The sequence below is a fragment of the Poecile atricapillus genome, chromosome 15, assembly GCF_030490865.1.
Source record: "Poecile atricapillus isolate bPoeAtr1 chromosome 15, bPoeAtr1.hap1, whole genome shotgun sequence".
NCBI classification, from domain to species: Eukaryota; Metazoa; Chordata; class Aves; order Passeriformes; family Paridae; genus Poecile; species Poecile atricapillus.
In genome coordinates, this window is record NC_081263.1 from 12,596 (window position 1) to 38,940 (window position 26,345).

Genomic DNA, 26,345 nt, shown 5'->3' on the forward strand with positions numbered 1-26,345 from the left:
GGGGCGGGGTGAGTGATTGGGGAGGGGGTGCTTGGGGATGGGTCAGTGGTGGTTACCTCGTGGTAGGAGGCAGTGGTGGTGTGACAGGCCTAGGGGGTGGGTATAGTTGGGGTGGGGACCCCTGATATAGGGTATATACTATAAAGAAAAAGAATAAAAACTATAAGTCTGGTGCAGCAGTAGAAGGTTTCGTGCTCCCGGGGAGTAAATGGTATGTATTTATAATCAAGATTTATTTTGTTTATTTACTCCCCGGGAGCATGAAAGGTTCTACTGCTGCTTTTTTTAAACTTTAAAGCTAGAAAGCAAAACACAAAGTTAGAAGAGAAAGGAGTTTGAGTTGATCATTTCTTTTCACTCAAACTTAAAGTTGGAGTGAAAAGAAAGGATGAACTCAAACTTGAGAGAAAAGAAAGGTTCTTTTCTCTGTAACTCAGAGTTAGAGGGAAAGGAAATAGAGAACAAAAAGAAATAAAGTCTAAGTCTAAGGCTGAGTTACAGAGAAAAGGGAGAGAGACTTAGAGTGGAAAGAAAGAGTGGGACAGTGCAAAGAAACACAGAGGGAAAGGAAACAAAGTTAGAAGGAATACAAAGTTAGAAGGAAAACAAAGAGAGGGAGAGTGGAACAAAATAAAAACTCTATTTCCTTTCCCTCTGAGTGAGAGAGAAAAGAAACAGAGTTGAAGTGGAAAGAAAAAGAAGAGAGGGATGGGGGAAAAGAAACCAACTCTCTTTCTTTTCCATCTAACTCAGAGGTAGAGAGAAACTAAGCAGAGACAATTCCTGTTCACTGTAACTCTGAGTTACACTGGAAAGAAATCAACTCCGTTTGCTTTCTGTCTAACTCGGAGCTAGCAGGAAAGAAAACAAAGTTGGAGGGAAAAGAAAACAGCTCTACTTCTTTTCTGTCTAACTCAGAGGTAGAGAGAAAGGAAACGGAGGCAATTCCTGGTCACTGTAACTGAGTTACAGTGGAAAGGAATCGACTCCGTTTGCTGTCTGTCTAACTCGGAGCGAGAGGGAAAAGAAACAGAGGAAGGGTGGAGACAAACCGACTCTAGTTCTTTTCTGTCTAACTCAGAGGTGGAGAGAAAGGAAACAGAGACGATGCCTGGTCCCTGTAACTCAGAGTTACAGGGGAAAGGAATCGACTCCATTTGCTGTCTGTCCAACTCGGAGCTAGAGGGAAAAGAAACAGAGTTGGAGAGAAAAGAGACAGAGGGAGAGTGGAGAGAAACCAACTCTATTTCTTTTCTGTCTAACTCAGAGGTAGAGAGAAAGGAAACAGAGACGATTCCTGTTCACTGGAACTGAGTTGCAGTGGAAAGGAATCGACTCCATTTGCTGTCTGTCTAACTCGGAGCTAGAAGGAAAGGAAACAGAGTTGGAGGGAAAATAAAGGGTTGGAGTCAGAGAGCAAAGAAACAGAAAAATAGAGGAAGTGACAGAAATAAGGTTAGAAAGAGACAGAAAAGCAAGAAATAGAATGAAAATAATGACTACACCACACCAAAGACACAGGGGTTGGGGAGGAGGGGGTGGGGGGGATCATCTTTATTAGGGGTGAGGCAACTTTATTGAATGAATTTATTTACAGTACAGAAAAACACATAGAAACTGGATACAAATGCATTACAATACAATACAATTGCTGTACACGCTGAAAAACTCCTAATTCACATACAGAGCAATACAGAGAAACACAGCAGCAAATACAGAACAATACAAGCCAAATACATATTAACGTAATATAACCATTTCTGAAAAGGACAATACATGCTGTTTCATTATTACTGCTCCCCCAAACCACAAGGAGCACGCAGAAAACACAATACTCATTCACCACAGAAGCCGGCTTCTGCTCACACACACACACTCACCTTCGCTCTCCTCTCAACCGCCCCGTTATAACCCTGCCGTCAGTGGTCCTCGGGAACGTGGTTCCCGGGAGCCTCGAAATCAGCCTGCCTGACGAAAACCCCGGTCCGGGGCCGGTCCGTGCCCAAACTTAGGCGATGACTGTCGCCTCGCAGACCGGCCGGGACCGAGGAAAAAAAACCCCAGCTGGGGGGGAAAAAAAAAAACCCCCCCAGCTGGGGATTTTTTATTCTAAATGTAAAAGTTAATTTAAAGTCCTGAAAAGCAATACACACAAGGTTAGAACCCCACAACACACACCCCTCCTACCCCACGGGAACTTGGTTCCCGGGGGCCTCAAAATCACCCTGCCTGACGAAAACCCCGGTCCGGGGCCGGTCCGTGCCCAAACTTAGGCGATGACTGTCGCCTCGCAGACCGGCCGGGACCGAGGAAAAAAAACCCCAGCTGGGAGGGAAAAAAAAAAAACCCCCCCAGCTGGGGATTTTTTATTCTAAATTTAAAAGTGAATTTAAAGTCCTGAAAAGCAAAAGCAATTCACACAAGGTTAGAACCGCACAACACACACCCCTCCTACCCCACAGGAACTTGGTTCCCGGGGGCCTCAAAATCACCCTGCCTGACGAAAACCCCGGTCCGGGGCCGGTCCGTGCCCAAACTTAGGCGATGACTGTCGCCTCGCAGACCGGCCGGGACCGAGGAAAAAAAACCCCAGCTGGGAGGGAAAAAAAAAAAACCCCCCCAGCTGGGGATTTTTTATTCTAAATTTAAAAGTGAATTTAAAGTCCTGAAAAGCAAAAGCAATTCACACAAGGTTAGAACCGCACAACACACACACACACACACACACACACACACATACCCCTCCTACCCCACGGGAACTCGGTTCCCAGGGGCCTCCAAAATCAGCCTGCCTGACGAAAACCCCGGTCCAGGGCCGGTCCGTGCCCAAACTTAGGCGATGACTGTCGCCTCGCAGACCGGCCGGGACCGAGGAAAAAAAACCCCAGCTGGGAGGGAAAAAAAAAAACCCCCCCAGCTGGGGATTTTTTATTCTAAATTTAAAAGTGAATTTAAAGTCCTGAAAAGCAAAAGCAATACACACAAGGTTAGAACCGCACAACACACACACACACAAGCACACCCAGACCCACCGACTCTCACAGACAGACACGCTCTGACACACAGCAGGAGACTCTAACTCACACAGTGACCGCAACCCTTATTTGAAACACTGTGCTGAACAAAATGCCCCGAGACATCTTCTCGCTGCTGCTTCTCAACATCAAATGGTAGATCCTCAGAAAATAGGCATCAGAGACCTGCAAGACAACACAAGGTGGTCAGTGAGGGATTGTATGATAGCTATGACTCAGCCCCCCTCTAGGCCCACACATTTTATACACAAAAACCTCATAGAAAAGAGGAACTATAACCTTTTATACCTGGTTCTACCTAACTCTAACTATGGGCCAGGGCAGGGCAGCTCCAAACCAATGCACTTTACAGAGGCAAGCACAGCACAAGGCACTTTACAGAGGCGAGCACAGCACAAGGCACTTTACAGAGGCGAGCACAGCACAAGGCACTTTACAGAGGCGAGCACAGCACAAGGCACTTTACAGAGGCGAGCACAGCACAAGGCACTTTACAGAGGCGAGCACAGCACAAGGCACTTTACAGAGGCGAGCACAGCACAAGGCACTTTACAGAGGCGAGCACAGCACAAGGCACTTTACAGAGGCGAGCACAGCACAAGGCACTTTACAGAGGCGAGCACAGCACAAGGCACTTTACAGAGGCGAGCACAGCACAAGGCACTTTACAGAGGCGAGCACAGCACAAGGCACTTTACAGAGGCGAGCACAGCACAAGGCACTTTACAGAGGCGAGCACAGCACAAGGCACTTTACAGAGGCGAGCACAGGCGATGTCTGCCGGGTGAACGTGGCGATAGCCGCGGGGACACGAAGGCCGGTTCCTCGGACAAAAAAATCCACGACGACGTCGAGAGGCTGAGACGGCCGACGACGTGAAACGCGAGAGCGTGAGAGGATGGATTGGAACTGCCCTGCCCGGCAAAAGCTCTGGGGAGCTCGAAAAGAAACCCTCTCCCTTGGCTTCAGAGGGGCCCACCCCACTACAGCCCTGTCCTGTACCTTAACTTCAAATTGGCTCCACTGATTATAAATGCTTTTCCCCTGATCCCAACTTCCACCTGTGATGCTTACCTTTTGTAACGTAATAGGACAAGACCCATCCTCGATAGGATGTGTACATCGAGACGTCCCCCGCGCTGGCTTCGGTGCGGCCGATCGCAAACTTCGGCTCTGCCTCTCTGCACGGAACCTCGGACAAAACAGAAAATATGACTGGCACCATCCACAAGGTGGAATTCCTGATGCGGTTCCTTTATTCCATCTTGGACTACGAAAGCTTGTCAGCCAACCAGGGACTTAAACAAAAGAAAACCACTCAGTCCCACCTCTCGTACTCAAAGATCCCCTGTAAAGTTCTGAAGACAGAGCCCTCAAATGAGTGTGGGGTGCTTTGCATCTAGGCATGTGCAGTTTTTACAAAATTCGAATCGCCTCCCTTGCTTTCTAGACACTGCTCACCGGCGTGGCAGGCTAGGGGCGGCTGAGGCGAAACGTCTTTGCCCGAGACTGAGTGCACAACAAATCTGCAACCCCTTCTGTCTCTCAGAATCCTGTCCGTGACACCGATTCGTGTCAGGATCCACAAGGTGGGATTTGTCATGTGACTCCTTCATTCTATCTTAGAGAACTAAACATTATCAGCAAACAAGTACTTTAAACAGAAAAATCAGTTAGTCCAAACTCTTGTACTCAAATATCCCTTGTAAAATTCTGAAGACAGAGCCCTCAAACGAGTGTGGGGTGCTTTGCATCTAGGCATGCGCAGTTTTTAAAAAATTCGAATCGCCTCCCTTGCTTTCTAGACACTGCTCACCGGCGTGGCAGGCTAGGGGCGGCTGAGGCGAAACGTCTTTGCCCGAGACTGAGTGCACAACAAATCTGCAACCCCTTCTGTCTCTCAGAATCCTGTCCGTGACACCGATTCGTGTCAGGATCCACAAGGTGCGATTTGTCATGTGGTTCCTTCATTCTATCTTAGAGAACTAAACATTATCAGCAAACAAGTACTTTAAACAGAAAAATCAGTCAGTCCAAACTCTTGCATTCAAATATCCCTTGTAAAATTCTGAAGACAGAGCCCTCAAATGAGTGTGGGGTGCTTTGCACCGAGGCGTGTGCAGTTTTTGAGAAATTCGAATCGCCTCCCTTGCTTTCTAGACACTGCTCACCGGCGTGGCAGGCTAGGGGGGCTGAGGCAAAACGTCTTTCCCCCGATACTGAGTGCACGACAAATCTGCAACCCCTTCTGTCTCTCAGAATCCTGTCCGTGACACCGATTCGTGTCAGGATCCACAAGGTGGGATTCGTGATATGGTTCTTTCATTCTATCTTAGAGAACTAAACATTATCAGCAAACCAGGGACTTAGACACCAAAACACACTTAGAGCTTGCACCCACCTGTCCTCTGGCATCCTGGGCTGGGATATCTTGCAAGTAGACCACCTAACATAAAAAAACAAGGGATTAAAGTTATAGCAGAAACTGAGACCCCAGCAAGAACAACTGCTTCTCTCCACCAACCGAGGCTCACCTTCACAATGCTTCACCTTCACTGCTGCTATCCGGCTTTACTTCCTGAAAAAAAATACAAAGAGCAAAGCTGTAACACAGTGACCGACTCCAGCCCCACTGCAAAAGAAGAACCGTGACCGACCTTCTCAGGGGGATCCCCTCATCTGGGACGAGGCGCTCTGCCGGGAGATCGATCCATCCGCATCTGAAAGAAAGTTAGAAAAAAGGTCGAAGTGCTGCAGGGTAACTTCACAGCTCCAGACACCTTCTGCCAACATAAGAATACTACCTAGACTCCAACTACAGCCCGTATTACGAGTCTCCAATTACAAGTGCCCGGGACTTGTCCTTGAACACCTGCAACGGGGCCGGGCGGCAGGGCAGAGCAGTTCCGGACCGAATACCCCCAGACACCCGTGACACGTGAGACGAGGCGACACAACAGGGAGAGAAAACTCTCTGAGACGAGAAAATCCTCACAAGGACCGAGAGAATGCTGAACGAGATGACCGAGGAGGGACCGAAGGTGAGCCTGCCGGGCTCGGATGACCCCGGAGGAAAAAGATGCTAACGGAACGACTTATTCCGAGAACCGCGGAGACGGATGCCTGAGAATCCTGTGGCTGGAAGCCTCTGCCTGCCTTTGAATCGGCACAAGTCCTTATCCACTGTAAAGAAAGATTACTGCATACAGCTGTCAACACAGCTGAGAACAAGACCTAAAAAGACATCCGATCGGATGCTGCTGAACAGAGATGTGATTCTGACGCCTGTCTGACCTCCCGAATCGAAACTTTGCCAGCGTCGGCCCCGGGCCGAGGAACGCAAAGATGGGAGATGACCGGAAGGACCTGGGGTTTCTCATAAGCTCCTGGGAGGACTAATGCAAGAGACATGTTACACGAGATGAACGGAAGACACAGAAAGCACAACAGACAAGTGACAACACACCTTGGGACTGCTCTGCCCTGCCCGCCTCAGCATTGTTAGCCAAAGTGAGCCTTTCCCTCACGGTGGCCCCAAAGGCCAGTTCTCAAACCTCCCCCTCCCCATAGCTGACTCAAAACCCTAACCGGTGTGAATCCTAACCCACTACCCTGCTTCGATCCCCTCCGTGACCACAGCCCTCGACTTATCTCTCCGAAGCGAATCCATCGGAGAGACTGATCTGCTGCTAAGGAAAGCTGCCACAGCGGTTCCCTTTTGTGTCACAATGAATCTGCTGAGAGAATCTGAAGTATCACACTTGACGTGACCTAGAACTTCAGGAAACTGCAATCCTCCTAAAAAAAACCCAAACAGAAGAATCATTATAAAAGCATCTTATCACCCCTGAAGTCCCAACCCAAAATCATGAACTTAAATACTCCCTGTGTTCCATAATGTTTTCTTCAAGGTGTTTTCAAAACCTCTGCTGCTTCAAATGCCCAAAAGATACCTGCTAAAAGCAGGTTGGAGTAAATTGAAAGAGCCTCTTCGCTGAAATGAGAGACAAGCTCTTTAGCCCAGCTGATTCCCTTGGAGGGAATAATGCCCCTTAGCACAGCCTGGGGTTAATATACCCCTAATTGAGCCCGCCTCTTTTTCCCACGCTGCCTGGGAAAAGGGAGGCGGCAAATCCCACCGGGTATAAAAGCCCTCAGAGGGACCGTAGCTGTTTGGCTCCTCTGAGTTAAAATTGAGGTAAGGAGCTCTGCGTAGAAGAAAACTTTTTGGGAAAAGACAGTGTTTTCTTTTTTTACTGCAATTACTCAGAGCAACGGAGCAAAGGAAAAGAAAAAGGTAAGAAGCAAAACTTTGTGTTTCAGCAGTGTTGCCGGCTAAGTTGGATAATTTATGGACTTGCATAATTATTTATTAGTGATTACTAAGTAGCACTTCCCCTGTGATTAATTAGGGTGGAGAAGAATAGTATAGATATGAATGGTGTCTCATAGGGACCTCTAATTAGGGCTCTCGACATTATAAATGAAAATAAGAAAAAGAATAGACTCCCAGCTGGCATTACCATTACATACCTGCTGGACTCGCTCCTGTTGGAAATATTTGGTGCTGGGGCGTGGGTAGAGGTACCCTGAAATGCAGCTTTAAACCCTTGAAATGCTGTGTCCTAGTTTAGGGCAAATTAGGGAGGAAAACTCCAAATGGGGGTTTCCCCAGGGAAATGACCCCTCCCTACCAACTGGTCCAGGAAAGGAAAAAAAAAATTCCTTGGAAAGAAGTGGAAAAAGCTGTTTATTTAACAGAAATTGAATAATATGAAATAATAAAACCTCTCACTGTTCGATGGGATGGCAAGTCTAGGAAGAAAAGTCCTTTTCATGTGGTGTAGCTCGCCTCGCTCGGGTTCTTATCGGTCCTTCCGGCGCTGAAAAGTGCCGAGGCCCGAGCCCCGGTGGGCCAAAGGCGTGAGCTCCCGGGGTTTGGCCGGGTGTTTGGTCCAGAGCAGGTTTGCACAGATCCAAGGAAACAAAAAAAGGAAAAAAAAACAAAGGTCCAGGGAACTCCTCTGCCTCAGCTAGCTAAAACCAACTAAAAGCCAGAGAGAAGCTCTGTCCCGCTGTCTGTCTGTGCTGCAGACACCACGGTCCAGGAGCGGGATGTGTGGGAGTGATGTTTGTTCCTTAATGCAAACGGCGTGCTTCTTCTTCCCCCCTGCTCTCACTTTCAGAGCCAGTCTTAAAGGTGCAGAACTTAATATTTAACATAAACCAGATGATTGGGGATACCGGTATCATAAAGTCACCCCAGGACATGCTGGAAAAGGCAACGCTAAAAATGAGCAAATGGGGCAGCTACCTCCACTTAAACGGATACAGTGGTAAATAAATGGCTTCTCCCCTTTAATTTAAACCCGTCAAATATTGGGAAAAAGAGTGGTTTTCCTCACTTTAAATCTCTCTGGTGATTGAAAAGGGGGCATTTTTCAGTTAATTCAGATCCATAAAAAAGCATCATCCCTGCTTTCCCTTTCCACTTAAAGTGGAAAAAAATAGAAAATGGGCATTCTCTATCAATTAATATCTCTAACAGCACAGAAAAGGCAGAGTTACCTCCAATTGAGACTATCAAAATTGCAGGGGAAGTGGATTTCTCATCAATTCAAACACAGGCAATTGGGGAAAAGAAAGCTTTTTCCCTCAGTTTAAACGCCTTTTTTCCTGATAACCCATCCCTTCTTTGGGGCTGTGGAGATGGAGTAGCGAGGTAGAAGAGCAAAGCTGAAAACTGCCGCCCCCCCCCCCCCCGCCGGGAATGTGCGTGCTGCCCCGCCCGCTCGGATGACCCTGCTCGGCAGGACGGGCTTTTCTCTCGGCTTTATCTTAAAGTGACGCTCCCCGCCCGGGTGAAACCGCCTGATCCCCCGGTCCCTGCTGGGTGCCGTGACCCTCGTTCCCGGAGGAACTCCCGGGATGCCCCCGCTGGCCCCTCTGGCAGCTCCCTGCGCGAGCCTTGCCCGGGTGACCCTCTCAAAACTGCCTCTGCAAGGAGCTGCTCCCTTCTCGTCCTCACCAGTCACACCTGAGGCTGCAGCACCTTGGAGTGGGGGGGGGGGGGGGTTGGGGGTGAGGCACAGAAACATCCTGCCGATCGTTCCCTCCCTTACGTGTCCCGCTGTCCGTCCCCGAAACGCCGGGGTGCTGGGCTTTCATTTCTGCGATAGAGAACCGGTTTCCTCCTCCAGGTGCCATGGCCAAAATTGGGATTCTGCTGCATAAATCCCCTGCGTGCTGGGTTTGTGATTACGGAGGAAATTCCTCACGGGGTCCTAGGCGATTACCGGTTACTGACTTCCGCTGCCCTTGAGCGGTCGCGGGTTTGCCCGGCTCGTTTAGGGCTAATCCTGGCCGAACCTGAGCGCCCCCGTCGCTGCTCTGCCCTGAATTGCAGTGAAATATCGATATAGTTTATAAATGCTCCCTTTGCTCGCTGCTCGGTCTTTCCCCACGCAGCCACGGGGACCGGGCTCGCTCTGCGCTTCGATCCCGGCCCCGGCGGTCCCGCCCGGATGCTGCGGGTCATGGACGCGAGCTGAGGACCGCTACAAATGTTGGGTTTTAAAGTAAAAGTTCTATTACGCCCGGCTAAATGATCAAAATAACTACGTGTATTGATGATCACCAGGGAAAGCTTTTCAGGGAAGAAAATAGTCGTTTTGGTAGCGCAGATCCCGTTTTGACAATAATTGCGTTCATTTGGGTTTGGGAATCCTGCCAGTGTAAGACATCTGAGAACTGGTATTTTGCAATTTGATATTTTGAAATTGGGTGCTTTTCGTATTTTGGAACTCACTAGTTTACTATTTTGAAACTGAATCATTTTGGAATTTTGGAACCCCGTATTCTGGTATTTTGCAATTGGATTCCTTTGGAAATTTTCAACTCGGTGATTTGAAACTGCGTGACGCTGGTATTTTTGGACTTGTTCTGGTGTTTTAGAAGTGGGCATTTCTCTCCCCCTCCGCGGTTTGACAGGCTGGCACGGGGGGGGAGGCACGGGGGGCGCGGGGACGGCGGCAGGAGCCTCGGCGATAAAAGCTGTGATTGCGCATGCGTGGATGGCGTCAGCGCCGCAGGGCAGCATGGGGGAGTGGTGTACGGCAGCGGGAGTTTCGGATCGGCCCGGGCCGCACCGCTCAGATTGGCGTCGCTGGACGGCGGCGGCGGCAGGGCCGGCGGCTCCACGGGTGCCGGGAAAGCGGAGCCTGTGGGGCGGCAAGGCGGCGCGGGCGGCACGGAGGGGGTGTAGGGGAGCTGAGCTGCGGGAACGGCGATGCCGAGGGTGGGCGGGGTGTCGGAGCCGGGAACCACGGTGTCGGCGGGGGAAGGCGGGAGGACCGCGGGGACAGCAGCGGCAGGGCCCATAACCGCGGGGACGGCGGAACGGGGCAGGACCGCAACATCGGGGGTAGCTAGGACAGCAGGAGGGAGGCAAAAGCGGGCGGGCGGTGGGACGGGGAAGGCGGGGGGAGGGGTGGGAACGGAGCGTGCCGGAACTGGGGTAGGGGGAACGGGGGCCGCGTGGTCGGGGGCGCGCCGGTCTCAGTGGGCAGGAAAGGAGGGGGGCCGGCGGGGACAGAGGATGCGGGGGCCGCATGGTCGGGGGGAGGGGTAGGAGATACGGGGGTTGCGGGGGTACGGGGGGCTCATCACGTGTTGTGTATTGGCAGCACGCATTTCTACGAGTGCTCTGCAGGCTGGGAGGAGCTTAGCGGCCGTCATAGTTCAGTGAGAGATGTTATTAAAAAGCTTATTACCAACTGTGTCCCAAAAATCTCTAGTAAAAAATTCTGAGTGTTTTGCGTTTGGGAAATTAACTAGAGTCCAGGTTAGGAGGGTTTTTAGTTCTCGTTTAGGCAATTTACTTTGGCTGGCTTTTAGTGAGAATTTTAGTTGCTTATACAGCTTTTTTTCTGGGGTTGAATAGTTTTGACCCGTGATAGACTGGTTTGTGACTCACCTCTTATTTTAATGATGTCGGCTCGTCTCTCAGAGCTCGGGTGATGGGTGCTGGCCAGGCACCTCCCATCTGTTCTCGGGTGTCACTTAGTAATACTCGCACATAACCACGCTGCAGAGTCGTCTAAAAACTACAGTGTGGACGCTGCAGCGGAAAAACTTTTAGAGAGTTCAGGGTGTAGATGCTGTGACAGCGTCTGCCCCTCGCTCGACCACGTAGAGGCTTTGCCCACCTAGCCCAGGTGAGACGTCGCCTCGCAACGCCCCCCTGAGCTCGGGGGCTCCACGGAAACCAGGGGTTCAGACGCTGCTTGGCAACCTTCACCCCGAAGAAACCACGCAGGGGATGTCCCGTGTAGCACAGAAGAGGCGTGGGTTTGCCACCCTTCTCAGTGCCGCGGGGCCCTGCGGAAACCAGGGGTGCGGACGCCGTTCGGAACGTGCGCCCCGAAAAAGCCACGCGGCGGATACCTCTAGAGTTCCGGAGCCGACGCTGCTGAGCGACGGCCGGCCAGTGCCCGAGGGTGCCGCGGAACAGTGGAAAGAGAGTTACGGTGTTATGGTGATCAGCCGCATAAACTGCACTCTAGACGGCCTTAAAGGGTGAAAAAACCTGTCTTCGTAGTTGCCAGTGATGATGGAGCAGTGTCTCACCGATGGAGGAGTCGTGGGATGGCTCGTAAATGTGCGGGCGCCAGGTATTGGTGTGTAAAAACGCTCACTCGCGGTGAGAGACTTCTCCGGGGTCAAGCTGTTCAAGTATAAGCAATTTATTATAAGGGTAAAAAGAGGGGAGATCCGTGTCCGCCACCGGCCTCGGCGTCCGTGTGGTCCGGGGAAGGGGAGAGAGAACGGGTAGAGCAGGGGAGGAGAGGTTGGGAAAGGGGAGGGAGGGAATAAGAGAGCAATAGAGGGAAAGAGGGAAAAACCAGAGGGAGAGAGCAGGGAAGACTAGTGGGGTAGGACCAGGGAGAGGGGGCTAAGAGTTAAGAGTGGGGGAGAGGGCTAGACGGGAAGGAGGTAAGGGAGCGGGGTTCAGAGGTAAGAGTGGGGGAGAGGGGAGCTGAGAGAGGGGTAAGAGTTGAGAGCAAAGTTCTTGTTACAATCCAATATATCTTTTTCTATCGTGAATATTCTAATTCTTAGTAACCGATCACCATGAGACACGGCCACTAAAGAGTTTACATACAGCATATGCGCTTCCCTATATTTACATACAGTGCTGCACTTTAGACGCGACAAAGCTTTACAAGTTCTTTCCTTGCTTCTTTACCTTTGGACTTCTCGATCAGCAGAAGGACATTGTTTTGTCAGCAGGGATTCTCGTTCAACTGGCTAGGCTATTGTTCTTTGGTTAACTGCCACTCAGTATCCTAGGACTCAGAGCAGGCTTTCATTTCTACTTTGATTCTAGCCTTCATATTTTCAGAATCTTCTGACAAACAATCACATTCATAAGGTTTCCCTGTTTCACCCTCCCCAACAGAGTTGCTTCCCTCAGTTTCAACTACTTTCGTCCTCATCATCCCCATTTTTTCTAGGGACGCTTTGGAGGGACTAGGAAGATGAAATCAAAAGGAAAAAAGGAGAAAGATCCCCCCTGCAAATCCAGATCCCCCCTGCAAATCCATGCACTGGTTCATCTGCTCGGCTGCTGCTGCTTGACAGAGGTTTGTCCGATACCCGGTGCTGTTGCCCCTGGGTGAGAGGGTAGGGGCGGAAAGGGCTCGCCGCTAGTTCCCTGAACGCCTCGTTGTCTGCACCTGACACGCTGGGGCGCTCGGCTTCCCTTTATATGGCTAAGGACTCCTGTCCTCCTTCAGATGCCCAAAGCTGAAACTAGAATTCCACCTTCAGAATTTCACGTGTCTCAGGTTTGTGACTCCCGAGGAATTTTTCCCCAGCAATCGTTCAGTTGTGAATTTTTCCTCTGCAGTCATTACTGCCTTGGCCTTCTGTGGACGTGTTTCAAACGCTCATTGAGAGCTGAGGAGCCGAGTTGGCTTGTTTATGACTTAGCTGACAAGCCCAGGCTAAATCCAAACACCCCGAATTACAGCGAAATATTAATGCGGTTTAGAAAGAGGCCTCTTCCGTGCGACTCGGTCCTTTGCCGCACGTGCCCAGAGATTTACTCCGTCCTTCGTTCCCGACCGTGCCTCTTCGGCGGCCCGCCTCTCACGGACGCAAACCGAATGAAATTCTACTACGAGTGTTGCCTTGAAAAATAATCTTCTAAGTACATCTAGCTACGTGATTAAAACACATCCGTGCCTTGGCAGTCGTGTACGGAAAGCTTTTCGGTGGAGAAAATAGCTATTTTGATAGCACGCTTTCATACACCTTCAGAAAAAGCAGAATTTGTACCGGCTCCTGAGACTCCCCGCTGAAGAACCCGGCCGTCCTCGCGACGCCCGATGCGGCGGACGTCGGGGGAAAAGCCGAGCCTGGGGTGAAAAAGAGACGGTGAGTATGCGGCCTTTAAAAAAAGCCTTCGCGCAACAATAACGGGAAACTGTCGTGTTTATTCTTTGCTCATTTTTTCTGATAATGTAAATACCACGTAAAAGTACATGAAACACGAAGCAGAGCTAGGATTTTACGGGTCTTCATTTCGGCAGTCTGGATGAAAAATGTCTCTTCCTGCGCTAACACCCGGTCCGGTTTGAATCCATATTTAGCCTGAATCTTCCTTGCCTCCCGTTTCCCATTGCTAGGAACTGCTTCCCGGTCTAAGGACGAGGCTGGATGCCAACCCTGTTCCACAAAGTTCAAGGAGAAGCTGGATGTCCTGTTTGATCGCTTGTGACCATTTGTACCACAGATCTTCTCTGTTGTATCCTGACCAGAGGCAGAAGTGAATCCTCAGGTCTCCAGAGAAGTAACCCACATTTCATCGATAATTTTACCGACAAATATTGTCCACGTATTTGTTACTATGGCCTAAAGGAATTACCCACGTGAGACGCTTACATGGGGTCACATGGGGTAAGTTGAGATTCGGATGTGGGCTCTGGGATAGCCTTCCGTCCTGGCAGGGGAGGCCCGGTGATTAGCTTAGGACTAGACGAGACTAGTCCCCGGTGCTTCGAAGGAAGGTACGAGAAAGCTCAGGAGTAATAACTGTTTTATGCATCCATCCGTAAGTTTTTGATTGCTGTAAAAGTGTTCTTTCCTATATGTATACATATGCATGTGTATATGATACCGTTTACGGCAATCAAAAACTGGTTAAGAAGACGCACAATTAATATTATGCGATGTTAAACTTATCTAAATGATCTGTAATATGAATTTCCAAATGTACTAAATATATACTCTCATCCCAGAGTCTGCCACGGCTGATAAATCAATGGAAGATTGGAAAATCGTGTCCGGATAACGATTTTCCGAGCCCGCCGTAAAATCTAGCTGCTATATTAATTCACTAATTGCCAAGTCCAATTGACCTGAATATTGCTTTGATGCGGAAAACTTCTGGGTTTATTGGTAAATTCTCTATCTAGGTAAAGTCAAGGCTTGGCCAGAGCCTAAGGTTTAAACTGGAAAGATGTCTCTGAAGTAATTTTCAAAGCAAGGGGTTTAAAAATAGCAGCTATAGGGTGCTTAAAACACTGCAAACCTTTAAAGGCATTTGTATAAAACAAATGATCAGATGTCTTAGGTAATTGACTAATTAAACTATCCAATAGTTAATTTAATCTGAAGTTTCTTTCATAACACTTAACTTTCAACCGTGACACATTTTCTTAGAATTTTGGAAACTAAAATAATAAAGTTACATTGGATTAGGTAAATGTAAATCTTTTTAAACAAGGAAAAGAGTAAAAACTAACACAAAAAAAAACTCTACATCGAAGCAGCTGCATAACTTACTGACCGAGATACATCTGTAGTTAGAAAACAAAAAAATCTCAAATGACACGTGTCTAAAAGGTAATTACACAAATATATATCAAAATATGTATAAAGCGGGCTGTAAATAAAACAACACTTTATAGATAATGCTTATCGTAGAAACCTATAAATTTACACTATACAATGCATATGTCATCAGTAAGTGTCTGAGGAAATCGAGATAATACTTTTGAAACATTCCTGTCTTAATGACTAAAAATGAATTAAAGTGAAAAACTTTTAAATTTTTTGTAAATAACTATCATTATTTTTTGTGCAACTTATAGAAAACTAAAACTGCAGAGATTATAACAAACGATAGAACTTCTAATGAAATCAAGGGTGTCACAAACAGCATTCACCTCTGTTCTTAAGCAGGTGTTCACCAGTGTTCTATCACAGCTGTTTCAGTTGTAGTTTTTTTCATCTTTCTAGGAAAATAACTATGTAGTTTAAACAAATGTCTTCAATAAGACATGAAGCAATTTAAATTTTAAACTTGTTAAAAATTAATTATGACAAAAGGAAGCAACAAAACTTAACGTTAAAAAATACCAAAGTTATAACTGAAGTTAAAAACACTTAAATTTAAACATAGTGAAGTTTAACTTTGCTTAATTCTGTTAACACTTAATCTATATTAGATGAAAACATGACTTAATCTTACTCTGTTATTATAAAAAAAGACAACTAAAAGTTTGGTACACACTTCTTTGAACACAATATAATAGGAATATTGGTTCACGATAGAGATTATAGGGATGTAACAAATTTATCACCTTTCTATGTTACTTGGTTTTGAGAATAACCTATAATAACTGCAGATGTTATTAAAAATGCTTATTCGTAACAAGAATTTGCTTGGCCTATGTTTAAATTTATTAGGATTTTTAGAGTGCAGTTTTACTGGAAAAAAACCACAACACCACAGATTTGGTAATTTGCTATTCAGCTTTTGTAGTACTTTTCAGAAACATTAAGTCTAGCTTTTTAACTTAAATTCAAAATCTAAATTGGTATATATGCTGTTATACATGTTTGGGGTTTTTTTTATAACAGAAAGACTCATATTAAAATTACCTTATTAAAATTGTAAAAAAATACCAAGCAAATGGGTAATATATGGTTAATATATCTTTGAGATTTTTGAAAACTATATTGATCTAAATCCACAATACACTTATTCAAATGAAAGGTTAAAAATGAAAGCAACTTCTTATTCAATCCTTTTTCTGTAGGGTTAATCATATGATTTTTAACTCAATTTTAAAGAAAAGCATCTTGCAGAAATTAACTGTAATTTCAGTAATAATACTTGATCACTCCATATCATACAATATTACATTATCAGTAGATGTATAGAGAAGATAACATTTTCAAAACTTTCATGTATTACGAATACTGAAACAGAAGAAAAATCTTTTAAATTTCTTGGGTGCGTAAGTATCATCTTTTTCTCTGTTATTCTGTAGAAACAAAATCTACAGCTATCATTAGAAATATAACATCTATATGTACTCTATTATGGAACATTTTTAAACTTTTTGATCCATTTTTGAAGGCATTTCAATAGGGGCTTCTCTCTGAAGCTTGTGACTGCTATAATTTGCAGATTAGCCAGTAATGCATCTTACAGTGCTTTTGATTTTTGCTTTTCGGCTATTTTTCTGAAACCGTGAGAGAGATGCTGGACTTGATATTGACATGTGCCGTAACCCTGTGTCCATGTCTGTGGGAGGATTGAAAGAACTGTGCGTTAGCATGGCTGTGCTCAAAAGACTCTTGGCTTTATGTGGTATCCAGTGAAACCATCTGCTGTGGTGAAGCTGTTGTTTTTCCAAGCTGTGGTTGCTCTGCTGAAGCTGTATTGTCAAGCGAATTCAATTTTAAAAGTGCCGCCGCAGCGCTCGGCGCACGCCGAGGCTCGGTTTCTCCACCCGCCTGTGCCCCGGCTCCGGGCTGGGCACGGAGGGACGGGACCACGCCTCCCTGTGACGTCACGGGCGCCCCGGATGACGGCTGGCCTGGGGGCGGTGCCGCAGGCGGGATCTAGAGCTCCGGCTGTGCTTGCGTCACTGCTGACGTCACGTTGACTGACAGCTGTGGCTCAAAGCCCACCCCTGGAAGGCGGGGCGCAGGGGCCGCCGGGCCCGTGGAGGTCCCGGCCCGCTCTGGCTCGGGCCAAACCCTCCCGTACCCTCCCAGGGGGGACAGGGCTGTCCACTCCACTCCCCTAGGGCCGGAAAGGGGCTCGGCTGCCGGCACGCAGGCGGCCAAGGAAATTTCCCCTCCCTGTTCTGCCGGCACCGGCAGACCGGGCGCTGGAACAGTTTCAAGAGAACTCAGACGGTCTTGCAAAAGCTCTAAGACCCCTTTTTGCAAATTCTGCCCGCATTTTTGAATCGCCTCCTCGTCTCGGTATAGTTGTTTGTCTGGGCTTTCAACAGGCTTACACATTCTCTTTCCTAAGGTAGATTTCCGGGAGGCTGACACAGACTTTACAGCGTGCGGTAACGAGCATTCCGCATCTGACTGAAACAAACCCTTCTGTTTTTCTGGACCCATAGTGTCCTTTGCCTGAGTTTCAGAGTCCCATATACTGGCGATGACTTCATAAGTCACTGCAGAAGCCGTTAGTTCAGCCGCTACCTCGTCTCTAAGAGTGGTTTTTTCATATACTCTCACGTTTATCTTCTCCCATAGGCTTGGGGTAAAAATATTTTCTGAATCCACGTTAGGGAATTCTACCCGTACCCAGGATAGAAGGCTTTTAAACTGATCCGTGCAAACAGAGAGCGGGTGCTCCTTTACCATAGCTTCCAAGGTAGCCGAAACCTCCCCCTCAGGTTTGGACACGTTTCCCATATTTTTGCTCCCTTTTGAGGGCTTACCTGACCTCAGGGTCAGCTTTGTCTCAGCTCCTCTATCCGTGATCCGTTCCACAGCTCACAGACGTCCGCCTTGGCTTGTCCGCTCTCACCGGCGCTGGGATTACCGAGATCTTCTTTTTCCCCTTTCCAGGGAGTTTTCCAGCTTTCTGCTGTCTTCTTTTTTTTCCAGCTTTCCGCTGTCTTCTCTCTTTTTTGCGTTTTTTCTGTTTGTTTGTTTGGGTTTTTTTTGTTGGGTTGTTTTTTTTTTTCCTTCAACAGGAGCATTCAGTTCAAAGTGCCCCAAGGTTGGGAGCCATTTGTCTAGTTAAAGGACTTTTGGATTTGGGTTCTTTTCCCTTTGAACTGAAGATTGATGAGAGGGAGGCTGGTTTTTCTCGTTCGGTCTCAGTTGTTAATTTTTTCTTATGAGCATTACAAGGTACAAGGAGCTATGTGCACTACGATAGAAAAGGGGTAAAATGGCTAACAAAGATCTTCTTCAAGGTCTTTTATATGTCCGTTTACCCAATTAGCAGATGCCAACCAAGCTATTTTTCTTAGTGACCCGATGACCCGACACCTGTGTGCTGCACTGACGCATTTTCTACCCGATCACCTACTACTACCCAAAAACCCCTAGGAAAAGAACATGAAGAAGAAAGAAGGACAAGAGACAACACCCTAAATTCTCCATCTTGTCTTCTGCTCTCTAAACTACTTTTTCACCCAGTGATTGAAGAAACTTTCTAATCTACACATTTACACTTTCCCGATCTAACTTGAACATTTGTTTTCATGTATCACCATGAAAACATGCACATGAATTTCATATTATATGAAATTCAGTGTTTCTTTGAATCCTAGAACTAAATATTAAAAATAAGGGCACACAGTCTGTATCTCAGACTCCAACATCTCATAGCTGCTACTATTGAGAACCTTGTTTCAGTAATACGTTAAGAGGCATCTTTCCAGTTTAAACCTTAGGCCCTGGCCAAGCCTTGACTTTACCTGGATAGAGAATTGACAAATAAATCCAGTTTTCTGCATCAAAACAATATTCAGGTCAATTGGACTTGGCAATTAGTAAATTAATATAGCAGCTGGATTTTTACTGTGAGCTTGGAGAATCGTTATCTGGACATGACTTTCCAATCTTGCATTGATTTATCAGCTGTGGCAGACTCTGGGATGAGAGTATATATTTAGTGCATTCAGCAATTCATATTACAGATCATTTAGATAAGTTTAATATCGCATAATATTAATTATGCATCTTCTTAATCACTTTTTGATTGCTGTAAAAGTTTTATTTCCTGTATCTATACATATGCATGTGTTTTACTTTGGTTTTTCATTGTCAGAACAAGACAGTGGATATTTTACCTTTGTTTATAAGAGAGGGGGAGGAAACGGGTTGTGGTTCAGAAGCGTGGAAACGCTATGTATGTATTTTAGATTTTGGAAAAAACGCAAATATTGTGTATCTATTGGAAATAATTCTTGATCGGTCCTTTTTAAACAAGTCTTTCACAAAGCCAGTTCCATCAATTATCAGGTATTCTGCTAACAGTACTCAAGCAAAGTTGACAGAGAATTCTTTGGTTCCTGTCAAAGGTTCAGAAGCAAGAAGATAAAAAATTAATTTCAGTTAGTAATTTGGAGTAAAGTGTAGTTTCTGTATTCACAGGTTCAAAGCAGAAGTAACTGCCTAGCGAAGAACATGGAAACTCATTAGCTGCAGAGACGAACAGATGGCCCAAAGAGCAGAAGAGCGAGCACGCCGATGTGAACCGTATCGAGACCGCAGTTGACGGCTGAACACCTTTGATCCCGCATGACAGAGCGATGAACTTTGGGTTTCGTGTGAAAGAGTAGGAAAATCGATATTGTAAAGCCTCATTTGTTAAAGCGTGGTGTGAACTGTGTCAAGATTCAGAAACCTGCATGAGAGATAAAGTCCTTGAAGATGAAGGTGAATCAGGTATCCCCCGTGAGCTGTATCATTTTGGTGATCGCTTTGTGATGCGATTTCACCTGCATCGCTTCTTTTAGTTAACTCAAAAGAAAGTATACCTTATCTCAGTGAAAATAGATTTTGGTATAATATTCAATTTTTCTTTTTATTTATTATGTTCTATATAAAGAGTCAACATCTTATTGTAACCTTATATCAATCTTAGTCACACTTGATTGTGAAGAGTTTGAGTCATGAAATTTCAGATAGAGATTTATAACAACTCAGCTTTCAATTCAAGCAGTTTCAGCAGAAAGTTTAAAGGAATTAGACAAATTAAGCTACTGGTTAAGTAAGCAACCTAGATCTATTTCTCTAGCTTTGAGTGGTCAGTTAACTGATGTTCAAAACTGGAGGCAGAGCGCTCTGTAGAACAGAGCAGCAGTTCTGTTGTTGGGGCGTAGGGCATGAGAGAAGGAAAAATAACCCTGAGTGAAAATTAATTAAAGAAAAGGTTTGAAAGATTTGGGTTGATTTTTTTTTTTTTTTTTTAAAGAGCGGGCAAATGTTGGAGTCTGGAATACAGAGTGCGTGCCCTTGTTTCTGATACTTAGTTATAAGATCCAGAAAAACACTGAATTTCATATAATACGAAATTCATGTGCATGTTTTCATGGTGATACATGAAAACAAATGTTAAAGTTAGATAGGAAAAGTGTAAATGTGTAGATTAGAAAGTTTCTTAAATCACTGGGTGAAAAAGTAGTTTAGAGAACAGGAGACAAGATGGAGGATTTAGGGTGTTGTCTCTTGTCCTTCTTCTTTCTTCTTCATGTTCTTCTCCTAGGGGTGTTTGGGTAGTAGTAGGTGATTGGGTAGAAAATATCACAGTGCAGCACACAGGTGTTGGGTCATTGGGTCACTAAGAAAAATAATTTAGTTGGCACCTGTTAATTGGGTAAATGGACATATAAAAGACCTTGAAGAAGATCTTTGTTAGCCATTTTACCCCTTTTCTATCATAGTGCACATAGCTCCTTGTACCTTGTAATGCTGATAACAAAAAATTAACAACTGAGACCGAACGAGAGAAAACCATGCTCCCTCTCATCAATCTTCAGTTCAAAGGGAAAAAGAACCCAAATCTAAAAGTCCATAAAGAGACAAAGTCACTCCATGAGATGTCACTGGGAGCCCACCAGAAACTCCTCTCCTCCAGCATTCCATGCCAATGTTGATTTGCCACTCGAATTGGGCCCTGTAATAACGGCAAAATTGTTGCCGTCTGTCAGGTATGTGTTGTTAGACGCAGGTTTTTCCATAGCCATCTTTTCAAGAACGGGGTGCCATCCCTGCTTGATTGCTAAATTATCAATAAATTCTGGAAAAACTAAATAAGAAAAAAAATCTAAGACACTGAGGAGTTAATATGGAAACCTTTATATCATTAAACTAGTATGTTTTGAAATAAAGTGAATTCTTCCAGGCCTACTGCAAAAATCAAATTCCTAAAAATAAAATAACCAAAAAACAAACAGCGTCAAATTCCCATCAATGTCATCAATAAAATCACAGTACCTCCACCAACTAAGGGAAAAAAAATCTTAACCTAGAAAAAATCTGAACCCCCCTCAAAAAGATTCAACACTGAAACACAACTCATCCAAACACTTCAACTAACAATACCAAAACAAATTTTCAAAACAAATATTCCCCCTATCTAAACCACCAATACCACATAAAACAACTAATGTACTCTCATCACAGTGCATCCGTGTCAAAAATCTAAATTGCCCTAAATTTTTTAATTTAATCACAACCCCAAAATAAAAACTTTAATCTCATTAACAAAAAAAACCCCAAAACAGGTAACACAAACAAAACCCACACCGTACAACCAACTACCGGCAAAAACAGATGCTATGCTCTGTCACTAACAGTTCTTATCACATCAGCAAAGTTAAACGTAAATAAAAAGCAACCGTATTGAACTCCACACAACAAGTCACACCAACTATTAAAAAATAATCAGACCAACACACTGAACTCAAAACCATTCAACTAACCCTAAACAATAGTTAAAAAAAACCCCAAAGCTCTACATTTATACTAATACATAATTACAATACTCAATAAAAAAAATAATACCTAATGAAAAACATAAAAAATCGATCTAAACTACTAAAATGTTAAAAAAATCACCCCCAAAAATATACCTCTAAAAATCCACCATATAAATGCCTGTGTCCCCAGAAGTAAAACTAATAAGAAATACACTACAGAAAGAAATCCAAACTTATCATCAACACCTAAACTAAAAAAGACAACATTAAATAAATAGAACATATACGTTTTTATACACCAACTACAAACAAAATAAAATTATACCATCAATTACTAAAAATCACCTTAAAACCACTCAATAAAAAAACTTTCAAAAATTGAAAACTGCATCTAACAAAAGCCACCTAATTAACACCCAAAACTCAGCTAAACAAACCAACCCTACCCCATCTGAACTCCTACATCCAATAAACAAAACCCAATAAGGTGTGTTCCTTCTATTCCAGGTGTGCCCAGGTGTCCCCAGATGTCCCCAGGTCCCCCCAGGTGAGTTCCAGATGTATCCTCTCCATCCCAGATGTGTCCCAGGTACCCCCAGGTGTCCCCAGCTGTCCCCAGGTGTCCCCAGGTGTGTCCCAGATGTATCCTCTCTATCCCAGGTGTCCCCAGGTATGTTCCCAGGTACCCCCCCCAAGTACCCTCAGGTGTGCCCAGGTGTGTTCCTTTTATCCCAGGTGTCCCCAGGTGTGTCCCCAGGTGTATCTCAGGTGTTCCCAGGTGTGCCCAGGTGTCTCCAGGTATATCTCAGGTGTCCCCAGGTGTGTCCCAGGTGTATCTCAGGGGCCCCCAGGTGTCCCCAGGTGTGTCCCCAAGGTGTCCCCAGGTATCCCCAGGTGTGTCCCCAGATGTCCCCAGGTGTATCTCAGGTGTCCCCAGGTGTGTCCCAGATGTCCCCAGCTGTCCCCAGGTGTGTTCCAGGTGTGTTTCTAGAACGTGCTCTAGATTGTTCTAGATCGGGTTCTAGACTGGGTTCTAGACTGTTCTAGACTGTTCTAGACCACGTTCTAGATTGTTCTAGACTGGGTTCTAGAGCGTTCTAGATTGGGTTCTAGAGTGTTCTAGAGCGTTCTAGACTGGGTTCTAGATTGTTCTAGATTGGGTTCTAGATTGAGTTCTAGACTGTTCTGGACTGGGTTCTAGACTGGGTTCCAGGTGTGTCCTCAGGTGTGTCCCAGCTGTCCCCAGGTCCCCCCAGGTGTCCCCAAATGTCTCCCAGATGTTCTCCAGGTGTCCCCAGGTGTGTCTCAGGTATCTCAGATGTTCCCCAGCTGTCCCCAGGTGTGTCTCAGCTGTCCCCAGGTGTCCCCAGTTGTCCCCAGGTGGCCCCCAGGTGTCACCAGCTGTCCCCAGGTGTACCTCAGCTGTCCCCAGGTGTGGTTTTGGTGTCCCCAGATGTGTCTCAGGCCCCCCCAGGTGTCCCCAGGTGTGTCCCCAGGTGTCCCCAGGTGTGTCCAGGTGTCCCCAGGTGTGTCTCAGGTATCTCAGATGTTCCCCAGATGTTCCTCAGCTGTCCCCAGGTGTGTCTCAGCTGTCCCCAGGTTTCCCCAGTTGTCCCGAGGTGGCCTCCTGGTGTCACTAGGTGTCCCCAGGTGTATCTCAGCTGTCCCCAGGTATGGTTTTGGTGTCCCCAGGTGTGTCTCAGGTCCCCCCAGGTGTCCCCAGGTGTGTCCCCAGCTGTCCCCAGGTGTGTCCAGGTGTCCCTAGGTGTGTCCAGGGGTCCCCAGGTGTGTCTCAGGTCCCCCCAGGTGTCCCCAGGTGTCCCCAGGTGCGCTCACATTGTCGGTCAGGGTGACGTCGGCCCCTCGGGTCAGCGGTCGCCGAATGACCTCGATGTGTTTGTGCTCGGCCGCCCAAATGATCGGGGTGCAGCCGCCATTGTCCTGAGGGGTCATCCAGGGGTCAGCGCCGCCTCCAGACACCCAAAATCACCCCAAAACACCCCAAAAACAACCCAAAACCAGCACAAAACCAGCCCCAAAACAACCCCCAAAAACAACCCTAAAACAGCCAAAAAAACACCCGAGAAACAACCCCTAAACAGCCCAAAAACAGCCCCAGAGCAGCCCTGACCCTCTGACTACTGCCAGGACACTCCGGACACTGAGTGGACACTCAGGGGTCACTCAGGACACAGTGAGTGGACACTCAGGGGACACTCAGGGGACACTCACACACTCAGGGGTCACTCAGGACAGTGAGTGGACACTCAGGGGTCACTCACTGACCTCTCACCTGGGCGTTGACGTCCACCTGTCCGGTTCCCAGCAGCAGCTCCACCATCTCCAGGTTCCCGTTCTTGGCCGCGTGGTGCAGGCAGGTGGAGCCGTCCTCCTCCTGCGACGTCATCGACAGGGGACGCAGTGACGTCATCGACGGCCGCGCCGTGACGTCATCGACGTCATACACGATGTCATACACGGGGCCGCAGTGACGTAATCAACGGGGCCGCCATGATGCCATCAACAGCAGCGCCGTGACATCATACACGGGGGACATGGTGACGTCATACACGGGGGTGGTGACATCATATGGGGGCGTGTGGTGATGTCAGACACGGGGGGGTGGTGACGTCATACATTGGGGGGGCTTGTGACGTCACACAGGGGGTGGTGACGTCACGAGCTGGCGATGACATCACGGAGTGCGGATGACGTCACCGGGCGGGACACGTGACGTCACATGGGGAGAGAAGGTGACATCACAGGGAACACTATGATGTCACCGGGCTGACGATGACATCACAAAACTGGTGATGACATCACCGGGTGCGGGGCAAGGACAACGTCACTGGGATCAAAATTGAGGTTCCCAAAGATCCTGAAGGAGATTTGGGGCAGTTTTGGGGGATTTGGGGCAGTTTTGGGGGGTTTGGGGACAGAAGATGAGACACCCCAGGCAGGAGACACAGCCCCGGTGGAAACGGCGCCCAATGCGCACGTCAGGGTGGCATTCGAGAAATGTGCCCTAAAATCCAGAAATCGGCACAAAATCAGCAAAAATCAGTGAAAAAACGGCAAAAAAACAGCCTGAAGTAGCCCAAAATCACCCAAAACCACCCTTAAATCAACCAAAATCAGCCTGAAATAACCCCAAATCAGCCTGAAGTACCCCAAAATCACTCAAAATCAGCCTGAAACACCCCAAAATACCCAAAAATTGCCATGAAACACCCCAAAATCACTCAAAATCACCCTGAAATCAACTGAAATCAACCTGAAACACCCCAAAATCAGTCTCAAGCACCCCAAAATCAGCAAAAAAACAGCCTGAAATCACCAGAAATCACCCTGAAATCAACCAAAATTGGCCTGACATGCACCAAAATCACTCAAAATCAGCCTAAAATACACCAAAACCAAACTGAAGTCACCCAAAATCCACCTGAAACACCCCAAAATCAGCCTAGTCAACCAAAATCACCCTGAAGTCACCTAAAATCAAACTGAAATAACCCAAAATCACTCAAAATCACCCTGAAATACCCTGAAATCAACCAAAAATCTCCAAAAAACCTCCCAAATCCCCCAAACTGATCCCTAAAAGGCACAAATTGAGGTTCCCAAAGATCCTGAAGGGGATTTGGGGCAGTTTTGGGGGATTTGGGGATTTTTACAGAATTTTCTTGTATTTTATGAGATTTTTTCTAGATTTTTTAGGATTTTTCCAGGGATTTTTTGCAATTTTTTCGTATTTCATGGGATTTTCACGGGGTTTTTTTTGGATTGGGGTAATTTTTGGGTTAAATTCCGGTGATTTTGGGTTTTTCTGGACTCACAGTAGTGCAGAAGTGCCCGCAGCCAGGGTAGCAGTGCTGTTTGACCCCAAAATTCAGGATTTTTTGCCGTTTTCTCGTATTTTATGGGATATTTTGGGTTTTTTTTTTTTATTTGAGGATTCTTTTGGATTAAATTCCTGGGATTTTGGGTTTTTCTGGACTCACGGCAGTGCAGAAGTGCCCGCAGCCGGGGCAGCAGTGGTGTTTGACCCCCAAAACTCAGGATTTTTATGGGATTTTTTGCCGTTTTTGCATATTTTACCCAATTTTCACGGGATTTTTTTTTGGATCTGAGGATTTTTTGGGTTAAATTCCGGTGATTTTGGGTTTTTCTGGACTCACGGTGGTGCAGAAGTGCCCGCAGCCGGGGCACCCCTTTTCTTGTTGCAGCAGAGCTCCTTTTTGGGAGGGGGTCTAGACCTAGAAGGGCTTCCAATAAAGCAGGGTGCTGCTGTCCAGGGCAGTTGGAGTTGTTCTCTGCCTGCTTTGGGGGTGAGGAGCAAAGGCTGAGGGGGACGGGGTGGGCACTGGGGGGCTCCCGTGTCCCTTGGGGCACGCCAAGGTCCCCGGCAGAGGGAGGCACGCGCTGCGCTGGAGGAGCAAGGTGAGCGGGGAATGGGGAGGGCTCGTGCCGGGTACCCTTGCCCAGAGGGGACCCCGAGCTGCCAGGAAATTCCCTGGGAGGGCTGGATGCAGAATCCAAAAAGCTGTGG

General features: G+C 46.8%; 1 long non-coding RNA gene across 1 annotated transcript; it reads right to left on the bottom strand.

Annotated features, from left to right (window-relative positions):
• Positions 1–2,141: 2,141 nt before the first annotated feature.
• Positions 2,142–5,978, bottom strand: LOC131584971 (uncharacterized). The gene is made up of 5 exons (XR_009278834.1): positions 5,693–5,978; positions 5,570–5,613; positions 5,437–5,481; positions 4,110–4,227; positions 2,142–3,200 (listed from the first exon to the last, which is right to left on the bottom strand). It is a non-coding gene; the product is annotated as an uncharacterized LOC131584971 (long non-coding RNA).
• Between the last annotated feature and the right edge of the window lie 20,367 nt (positions 5,979–26,345).